The sequence below is a fragment of the Hyperolius riggenbachi genome, chromosome 8 (assembly GCF_040937935.1).
Source record: "Hyperolius riggenbachi isolate aHypRig1 chromosome 8, aHypRig1.pri, whole genome shotgun sequence".
NCBI classification, from domain to species: Eukaryota; Metazoa; Chordata; class Amphibia; order Anura; family Hyperoliidae; genus Hyperolius; species Hyperolius riggenbachi.
In genome coordinates, this window is record NC_090653.1 from 277,636,916 (window position 1) to 277,648,009 (window position 11,094).

The following is an 11,094-nucleotide window of genomic DNA, read 5'->3' on the forward strand; positions in this document are numbered from 1 at the left end:
ATCTCCTCCTCAAAATCGCCAACAACAGCAGACAATTGACTCATGATGCCTGGGGTCAAAAGACTGCTGAATGACAGGTCGCCAACTGACGGTGAACTGGCCTCCTCCCCAGGCCCTGCTGGGCGGCTGCTGCGAACAGGGGTGGTGGTGGTGGTGGTGGTGGTGGTGAGGGTGGAGGCCTCGGATGCAGAGCTGATGGCGGGCTGCTCATCCTCCGTCATGAGTTGCACCACAGTGTCTGCATCCTTTTCCTCAATGGGACGTTTCCGACCCGGCTGGAGGAAAATGGGAGCAGGTGCTACACGCTGCTGCTGCTGTGTCTCTGCAGCGTGAGTTGCAGATGCTCCTGCTGGGCGGCGCCCAAGGCGTCCACGGCCAGTGGCTATGGGAGGAATGTTAGCCACTGACGCTGCTGCTGCTGCTGCGGAACTGTGCATGGTGGCGCGCCCGCGGCCGCGGCTTGCCACAATGCTGCTCCCTCTCCTCCTGATTCCCTTGCTGCCCTTGCCCTTGCCCAAACCGCGCTGGCTGCCACTTCCAGACATCTTCAATGTTTTGGGCGTATAGACAAAAGTTTTTTAAAAGGGCGGGTGAAAAGTGGGGTACTTTAATGGAGTGGGTTGGTTGGTGAGGTGACTGAGTGAGTGTCCCCTAGTACAGTAAGTAAGTAGTAACAGTCAGGAAGTACAACTAGCAGTTACAATAATCAGTAGTAATCACAAGTAAATTTAGTGTGTGTACACTCAGACAGTGAGTGCACGCACGCAGGAGCTAGTAGCCTATGAACACAGTGACTGAGTGTCCTAGACTCCTAGTACAGTAAGAGTAAGTAGTAACAGTAAGTAGAACTAACTAATTACAATAATCAATCAGCGATCAGAAGGAAATAGAGTGTGGGTGGTGTGTGTACACTCAGACAGTGAGTGCACGCACGCAGGAGCTAGTAGCCTATGGACAGTGACTGAGTGTCCTAGACTCCTAGTACAGTAAGAGTAAGTAGTAACAGTAAGTACAACTAACTAATTACGATAATCAATCAGCGATCAGAAGGAAATGGAGTGTGGGTGTGTGTACACTCAGACAGTGAGTGCACGCACGCAGGAGCTAGTAGCCTATGAACACAGTGACTGAGTGTCCTAGACTCCTAGTACAGTAAGAGTAAGTAGTAACAGTAAGTAGAACTAACTAATTACAATAATCAATCAGCGATCAGAAGGAAATGGAGTGTGGGTGTGTGTACACTCAGACAGTGAGTGCACGCACGCAGGAGCTAGTAGCCTATGAACACAGTGACTGAGTGTCCTAGACTCCTAGTACAGTAAGAGTAAGTAGTAACAGTAAGTAGAACTAACTAATTACAATAATCAATCAGCGATCAGAAGGAAATAGAGTGTGGGTGGTGTGTGTACACTCAGACAGTGAGTGCACGCACGCAGGAGCTAGTAGCCTATGGACAGTGACTGAGTGTCCTAGACTCCTAGTACAGTAAGAGTAAGTAGTAACAGTAAGTAGAACTAACTAATTACAATAATCAATCAGCGATCAGAAGGAAATGGAGTGTGGGTGTGTGTACACTCAGACAGTGAGTGCACGCACGCAGGAGCTAGTAGCCTATGGACAGTGACTGAGTGTCCTAGACTCCTAGTACAGTAAGAGTAAGTAGTAACAGTAAGTAGAACTAACTAATTACAATAATCAATCAGCGATCAGAAGGAAATGGAGTGTGGGTGTGTGTACACTCAGACAGTGAGTGCACGCACGCAGGAGCTAGTAGCCTATGAACACAGTGACTGAGTGTCCTAGACTCCTAGTACAGTAAGAGTAAGTAGTAACAGTAAGTAGAACTAACTAATTACAATAATCAATCAGCGATCAGAAGGAAATAGAGTGTGGGTGGTGTGTGTACACTCAGACAGTGAGTGCACGCACGCAGGAGCTAGTAGCCTATGGACAGTGACTGAGTGTCCTAGACTCCTAGTACAGTAAGAGTAAGTAGTAACAGTAAGTAGAACTAACTAATTACAATAATCAATCAGCGATCAGAAGGAAATGGAGTGTGGGTGTGTGTACACTCAGACAGTGAGTGCACGCACGCAGGAGCTAGTAGCCTATGGACAGTGACTGAGTGTCCTAGACTCCTAGTACAGTAAGAGTAAGTAGTAACAGTAAGTACAACTAACTAATTACGATAATCAATCAGCGATCAGAAGGAAATGGAGTGTGGGTGTGTGTACACTCAGACAGTGAGTGCACGCACGCAGGAGCTAGTAGCCTATGAACACAGTGACTGAGTGTCCTAGACTCCTAGTACAGTAAGAGTAAGTAGTAACAGTAAGTAGAACTAACTAATTACAATAATCAATCAGCGATCAGAAGGAAATGGAGTGTGGGTGTGTGTACACTCAGACAGTGAGTGCACGCACGCAGGAGCTAGTAGCCTATGAACACAGTGACTGAGTGTCCTAGACTCCTAGTACAGTAAGAGTAAGTAGTAACAGTAAGTAGAACTAACTAATTACAATAATCAATCAGCGATCAGAAGGAAATAGAGTGTGGGTGGTGTGTGTACACTCAGACAGTGAGTGCACGCACGCAGGAGCTAGTAGCCTATGAACACAGTGACTGAGTGTCCTAGACTCCTAGTACAGTAAGAGTAAGTAGTAACAGTAAGTAGAACTAACTAATTACAATAATCAATCAGCGATCAGAAGGAAATAGAGTGTGGGTGGTGTGTGTACACTCAGACAGTGAGTGCACGCACGCAGGAGCTAGTAGCCTATGAACACAGTGACTGAGTGTCCTAGACTCCTAGTACAGTAAGAGTAAGTAGTAACAGTAAGTAGAACTAACTAATTACAATAATCAATCAGCGATCAGAAGGAAATAGAGTGTGGGTGGTGTGTGTACACTCAGACAGTGAGTGCACGCACGCAGGAGCTAGTAGCCTATGGACAGTGACTGAGTGTCCTAGACTCCTAGTACAGTAAGAGTAAGTAGTAACAGTAAGTACAACTAACTAATTACGATAATCAATCAGCGATCAGAAGGAAATAGAGTGTGTGTTGTGTGTGTACACTCAGACAGTGAGTGCACGCACGCAGGAGCTAGTAGCCTATGAACAGTGACTGAGTGTCCTAGACTCCTAGTACAGCAAGAGTAATTAGTAACAGTAAGTAGAACTAACTAATTACAATAATCAATCAGCGATCAGAAGGAAATGGAGTGTGTGTTGTGTGTGTACACTCAGACAGTGAGTGCACGCACGCAGGAGCTAGTAGCCTATGAACACAGTGACTGAGTGTCCTAGACTCCTAGTACAGTAAGAGTAAGTAGTAACAGTAAGTAAGTAGAACTAACTAATTACGATAATCAATCAGCGATCAGAAGGAAATAGAGTGTGTGTTGTGTGTGTACACTCAGACAGTGAGTGCACGCACGCAGGAGCTAGTAGCCTATGGACAGTGACTGAGTGTCCTAGACTCCTAGTACAGTAAGAGTAAGTAGTAACAGTAAGTACAACTAACTAATTACGATAATCAATCAGCGATCAGAAGGAAATGGAGTGTGGGTGTGTGTACACTCAGACAGTGAGTGCACGCACGCAGGAGCTAGTAGCCTATGAACACAGTGACTGAGTGTCCTAGACTCCTAGTACAGTAAGAGTAAGTAGTAACAGTAAGTAGAACTAACTAATTACAATAATCAATCAGCGATCAGAAGGAAATGGAGTGTGGGTGTGTGTACACTCAGACAGTGAGTGCACGCACGCAGGAGCTAGTAGCCTATGAACACAGTGACTGAGTGTCCTAGACTCCTAGTACAGTAAGAGTAAGTAGTAACAGTAAGTAGAACTAACTAATTACAATAATCAATCAGCGATCAGAAGGAAATAGAGTGTGGGTGGTGTGTGTACACTCAGACAGTGAGTGCACGCACGCAGGAGCTAGTAGCCTATGAACACAGTGACTGAGTGTCCTAGACTCCTAGTACAGTAAGAGTAAGTAGTAACAGTAAGTAGAACTAACTAATTACAATAATCAATCAGCGATCAGAAGGAAATAGAGTGTGGGTGGTGTGTGTACACTCAGACAGTGAGTGCACGCACGCAGGAGCTAGTAGCCTATGAACACAGTGACTGAGTGTCCTAGACTCCTAGTACAGTAAGAGTAAGTAGTAACAGTAAGTAGAACTAACTAATTACAATAATCAATCAGCGATCAGAAGGAAATAGAGTGTGGGTGGTGTGTGTACACTCAGACAGTGAGTGCACGCACGCAGGAGCTAGTAGCCTATGGACAGTGACTGAGTGTCCTAGACTCCTAGTACAGTAAGAGTAAGTAGTAACAGTAAGTACAACTAACTAATTACGATAATCAATCAGCGATCAGAAGGAAATAGAGTGTGTGTTGTGTGTGTACACTCAGACAGTGAGTGCACGCACGCAGGAGCTAGTAGCCTATGAACAGTGACTGAGTGTCCTAGACTCCTAGTACAGCAAGAGTAATTAGTAACAGTAAGTAGAACTAACTAATTACAATAATCAATCAGCGATCAGAAGGAAATAGAGTGTGTGTTGTGTGTGTACACTCAGACAGTGAGTGCACGCACGCAGGAGCTAGTAGCCTATGAACACAGTGACTGAGTGTCCTAGACTCCTAGTACAGTAAGAGTAAGTAGTAACAGTAAGTAAGTAGAACTAACTAATTACGATAATCAATCAGCGATCAGAAGGAAATAGAGTGTGTGTTGTGTGTGTACACTCAGACAGTGAGTGCACGCACGCAGGAGCTAGTAGCCTATGGACAGTGACTGAGTGTCCTAGACTCCTAGTACAGTAAGAGTAAGTAGTAACAGTAAGTAGAACTAACTAATTACGATAATCAATCAGCGATCAGAAGGAAATAGAGTGTGTGTTGTGTGTGTACACTCAGACAGTGAGTGCAGTGCGCACACGCAGGAGCTAGTAGCCTATATGAACAGTGACAGTGAGTGTCCCTACGGGTACAGTAAGAGTAAGTAGTAAGTAAGTACAACTAACAATAATCTATCAGTAATCAGAAGGAAATAGAGTGTGTGTACACACAGACAGTGAGTGAGTGCACACACGCAGGAGCTAGCTAGTAGCCTATAAACAGTGACAGTCAGTGAGTGTCCTACTCCTAGTACAGTATAACTACAATACTATTAGTAAAGGACAGCAGAAATACTGGTATAGATGAGAGAAATAAACAGAGGACAGCTGCCCACAGAGGCAAGGCCCCCCTGAGGCCTAAACCTGTAAGCTTGCAGCAGCTGCCTGTCTCTAATGTAACACACAAGCTACTAACTAAAATACAATGTCTAACTAACTAACAACAATATAGGTGTGTATAGGAGGTGTATGTGAGCAAAAACGCTAGGTAAATGACCACAATAGAGCTCTTGCTAAGCCAAAGCACAAAGGAGCAACTCTCTCTCTGTACAAGTCTCAGGCAAGCACGGAGAAACGTAACATGGCGGCCGCTATTTATAGGGTAGGGGCTGGCCAGGGTCCCCCTCTGTGATTGGCTGCCGTCAGAGGGCCTGGGAGCCCTCTGATTGGCTCTAAGGACATCAATCTGGGCTATGACGCTATTCGAGCTCGGTACCGAGCTCGAATAGCGCCGGGTTGCTCGAATAGCTCGAATAGTGAATGGGCTATTCGAGTGTACTCGGATAGCCCATTCGAATAGCTCCAGCTATTCGGAGCTCGAATACCGAGCTCGAATAGCTGAAAAAGAGCTCGAATATTCGAGCTACTCGAATATTCGAGCTCTGCTGAGCACCTATAGCTGAAAGTATTAGAGACACAGGATCGGGAGCAGTGGCGTAACTAAAGAGCTTGGGGCCCCAGTGTGAGTTTTCCAGGGGGCCCCAAGCACTGTATTGATATGGAGCCCAGAAACGTAACTTCACAGGCCAATGTTAATCCATTCCTGAGATTAATGCTGTAGACCTTTATGTGGTATGGACAGGGGCGTAACTAGTAATAACTGGGGCCCCCTGCAAAACTTTGGATGAGGCCCCCTCCCGCCAAACACCTCCCCCCCCCCCCTTTCTGCACAGGTAAACTGAGAACCAATGTTATTGATTTGGCTAGTGCACACTTGAATGAGTTTTCCCCATGCAGATAAAAACAGACAGCAGTAAAGCACTGCACACATTTTCTCTTATCAATTGCATTAACTTCTGTGATAAAGCATGCATGTTTCCACATGTGTGCAGAAAACACATACAGAAAACCGACAGACGAGTGTGCTCCCAGCCTCAGCTTATTACGCTCACTCTGTCCATCTCTGATGGAGCAGAACTGGCTCTACAGAGTCTTGCAACATCCAACATCGCTACAGTACAGAGCACTTGGGGATGGGTGGAGAGGCTGGGGGCGGGGCGCTGTACAGAAGAGCCTGCTGCACACTGAATAGGCACTGTCAACAAATCTTTGGCTGCAAAACTTTGTATGATTCCTCATCAGTGGCTGAGCAGATGCAGTCATTAGAACAATTGTGCAGAGAGCAACAACTTTTTTCTCTTCATGCCCTTAGTTGTCATTATCTTAGGACGGGGCCCACTGTGGCTTCTGGGCCCCCCTGCCGCTGCATCCCTTGCAGGGTCTATAGGTATGGATTATGTATTGCCATTAATAGACATTACCGTAGGACCTTGTGCTCTAGTCCAGTCCTCACCAGGGAAGGCTCGAGTGGGTGATTTCAGTTTTGTTGTATTTATATATGTATTGCTTACAGTATGGCAAGCTCGCCGTATGCCACACAATCCCCAGAGACCTAATTAGAGGTTTCTAAAGTCAGGAAAATAGGAGACATGACAAATGATTGTTTGTGACACTGAAGGACTCTAAAAGAATCAAATTAAAAGTTTTGCCAATTATTGTAACAAATGTCTTAAAGAGGAACTGTAGTGAAAATAACATAATAAAATTTCTTATTTTTTTACAATATTCATTTATAGATTATTTAGTCATTGTTTGGCCATTGTAAAATCCTCCCTCAGCCTGATTTACATTCTTCCATGTATCATCATAGCGACATCTTTATTCAGGTTATCTCTATGTTCCTGTACTGAGAGTTGTAAAGTCAGTAGAAAAGATCTCTGGTCTCCATAGAATGTTGGGGTGGGGGGTAAAGTGCCATAAAAGTGGGTATCCTGAATAATTTACTGCATTCTACTCAGGCCCGGATTTACCTCACAAGAGCCTATAGGCACAGATGTCTTGGCACCTCCATGAACCTGCAAACCTCCACCAAACTGCAGAACAACTGTGTTGGCTGTCCCAGCTGTCACCTCTCCCTTACTTCCCTTGCCGATCATAGGTACCTACATAGCATTAGCCTGCCAGAAGTACCTTCAATATTAAGTGGCTAGAGGTGCCCTTAAGTATATGGTAGCTAGAAGAATCTCAGTATTAAAGAGACACTGAAGCAAAAAAAAAAATTATGATACAATGATTTGTATATGTAGCTCAGCTAAGAAATAAAACATTAAGATCAGATACATCAGTCTAATTGTTTCCAGTAGAGGAAGAGTTAAGAAACTCCAGTTGTTATCTCTATGCAAAAAAGCCATTAAGCTCTATGACATTCAAAGTCGCAGAGAGCTCGGTCTTCTGAAGTTTATTATCTCAACTGTCAGTGAAGAATTTTCTTTTTCTCTGCCAGAGGACAGGTCAATAGTTCACAAGACTGCTCTGGAAAATCATTTAGAATGCTGAGTAGTGTGTAAAGTGCAAATATTAAAGAATGATGCAATGTTATAAAACACACTATATAACTGAAAATAAAAATATGAGAATATTTTCTTTGCTACTAATCCTCTAGTAATTATCCGTACTACACAACCAATTCATTATATCATTTTTTTCCCCTTCAGTGTCTCTTTAAGTAGCCAGAGCTGCCTCTGACTGAAGGATGATGTGGTCAGTGGAATGCCGAGAGCATGAGAGGGTGAGTAACCTCTCATTTACACTCTCATCAGGACTTAGGGGAGGAGGGAAGGAGGCGTGTGGGAAGGGGAGTGAGGAACCTTTCCACCATCAGGCGCCTGTAGGCACGTGCCTACAGTGCCTTATGCTAAATCCGGCCCTGATTCTACTATATGTCACTACATGGCCTTTTTACATTGTCCCCATTATACAGTAGTTCCTCGATTTAAAGGGGTGTATTCACTAAACTGTGATAAGCAGAATACTGTGCATAAAGTCTTATCACATGATCAGACTCCATTAATGGAGCATTATTTATTATTATCATTATTATTATTATTATTATTATTGATTTGTAAAGCGCCAACATATAGGAGTTTGTATGTTCTCCCCGTGTCTGCGTGGGTTTCCTCCGGGTAATCCGGTTTCCTCCCACATCCCAAAAACATACAGATAAGTTAATTGACTTCCCCCTAAATCGGCCCTAGACTACGATACATGCGCTACACGATACACACATAGACATAGCTCTGTCTTCATTCCACTGCTGTCCACCCAATGAAATTATTCCACATGCAGATTGAATACATCTTTGGCGCTCCTTGGGCAACCTTCAGACGTACTCATATCCTTGAGTACGTCAGAAGACGAGTGGATTCATAATGCTCACATGTGAGTCTGCGCTTATGCAAGAGCAGTATGAATGCGTCAGTGGCGTCCCTACCATAGAGCGCAGGGGGGCGGGGCGCACCGGGTGACAGACACCCAGGGGGGTGTCGCCACGACCCCCCACAGCAGTACAGCAGGAGGGGGAAGCAGGGCTAGAAGGAGAGGCTGTGGAGGCAGCGGTGGGGAGGGGGGAAATACTCCCCACCCCCTCACCTGGGACCTCTTCTTCTGCCTCTCTCTCCCCCTCCAGAAATTAGCGGCGACAAGTGCGGGGCGGCCGGAGGCGTATGGACAATTACTCACCTGATTTCCGCGTTCCAAGCGTGGAGCGCAGCGTCATGACGTTACAGGTCTCCGTCTTCAATGCCGCCCACTGTGCTTCCTGATTAGCGGAAGCACAGTGGGCGGCATTGGAGGCGGAGACCTGTAACGTCATGACGCTGCCAGCGCTTGGAACGCGGAAATCAGGTGAGTAATTCTCTGTACGCCTCCGGCCGCCCCGCACTTGTCGCCGCTATGCTGGAGAGGGGAGAGAGAGGCAGAAGGAGGGGTCCCAGGTGAGGGACCCCTCCATCTAGCCCTGCTTCCCACTCCTGGGGCACTTACATTTGGGGCAACTATACTAGCTTACTGGGGACAACTATATTAGCTTACTGGGGGCAACTATACTAGCTTACTGGGGGCAACTATACTAGCCATACTGGGGGCAACTATACTAGCCATACTGGGGGCAACTATACTAGCTTACTGGGGGCAACTATACTAGCTATACTGGGGACAACTATACTTACTGGGGCAACTATACTAGCTATACTGGGGGCAACTAAACTATACTAGCTATACTGGGGGCAACTATACTGGCTGGGGCAACTATACTGGCTGGGGCAACTAAACTAGCTATACTGGGGGCAGCTATCCTGGCTGGGGGCAACTATACTAGCTATACTGGCTGGGGCAACTATACTAGCTATACTGGGGGCAGCTATCTTGGCTGGGGGCAACTATACTAGCTATACTGGCTGGGGGCAACTATACTAACTGTACTGGCTGGGGGCAACTATACTAGCTATACTGTCTGGGGGCAACTATACTAGCTATACTGGCTGGGGGCGACCATACTAACTATACTGGGGAAACTATACTAACTATACTGGGGCAAATATACTAACTATACTGGGGCAACTATACTAGCTATACTATGGGCAACTGTAATAGCTATACTGTGGGCAACTGTACTAGCTATACTGTGGGCAACTGTACTAGCTATACTGGGGGCAACTATACTAGCTATACTGGGGCAACTATATTACCTACACTAAGGGCACCTATACTAGCTATATTGGGGGCAACTATACTAGCTATACTGGGGCAATGGCAGCGACATTCTCCAAGCACCCCTAAAGCACCCCCCAGAATGAACTGACTTTCGGCGTCTAATAGACGCTGTGTCAGTTTACTGACAGCAGGAGCCCACAGCTGCGGCAGAGCAGGGCTACAGTAAAATGGCGTCTGAAGCCCTGCTCTGGAGACTTTGAGTCTGCAGTGCAGGGCTTCGGGCGCCATTTTCCCATAGCCCTGCTCTAAGCGCGGGAGTTTCAGTTGCTGGCTGGCTGCAGAGGATTGTGGGAGCTGCGCCGGACGAAGGCCGGGACAGGAGGTCTGCTGCTGCTTCAGGTGAGTAAATGTTTTTTTTTTAATTTATATTAGCAGGTGTATCGACTGTTCTGGCCAGGTCTGCTACATGATTGAAATGTTTTCTGGCCAGGTCGGCCACATGATTGCATGTATTTTCTGGTCAAATCTTCCACATAATTGAATGTATTTTCTGGTCAAATCTTTCACATGCTTGCATGTATTTTCTGGTCAAATCTTTCACATGCTTGCATGTATTTTCTGGCCACGTCTGCCACATGATTGCATGTATTTTCTGGTCAAATCTTTCACATGCTTGCATGTATTTTCTGGCCACGTCTGCCACATGATTGCATGTATTTTCTGGTCAAATCTTCCACATGATTGCATGTATTTTCTGGTCAAATCTGCCGACATGATTGCATGTATTTTCTGGCCAGATCTGCTACATGATTGAAGTGTTTTCTGGCCAGGTTTGCTACATGATTGAAGTAGTTTCTGCCAAGTTTGCCATGATTGCATGTATTTTCTGGTCAAATCTTCCACATGATTGCATGTATTTTCTGGGCAAATCTGCCGCCATGATTGCATGTATTTTCTAGGCAAATCTGCCGCCATGATTGCATTTATTTTCTGGGCAAATCTACTCACTTTACATGTATTTTCTTGAGAAAACCTGCACAATTATGTGAATTTTCTGGGAAAAGGCTCACCAAAACTTGGGCCCACTGTCTTTGCGTTGCACTTTTAAAGGGAACCCGAGGTGAGAATAATATTGAGGCTGCCATATTTATCTCCTTTTAAGCAATGCCAGTTACCTGGCTGCCGTGCTGGTC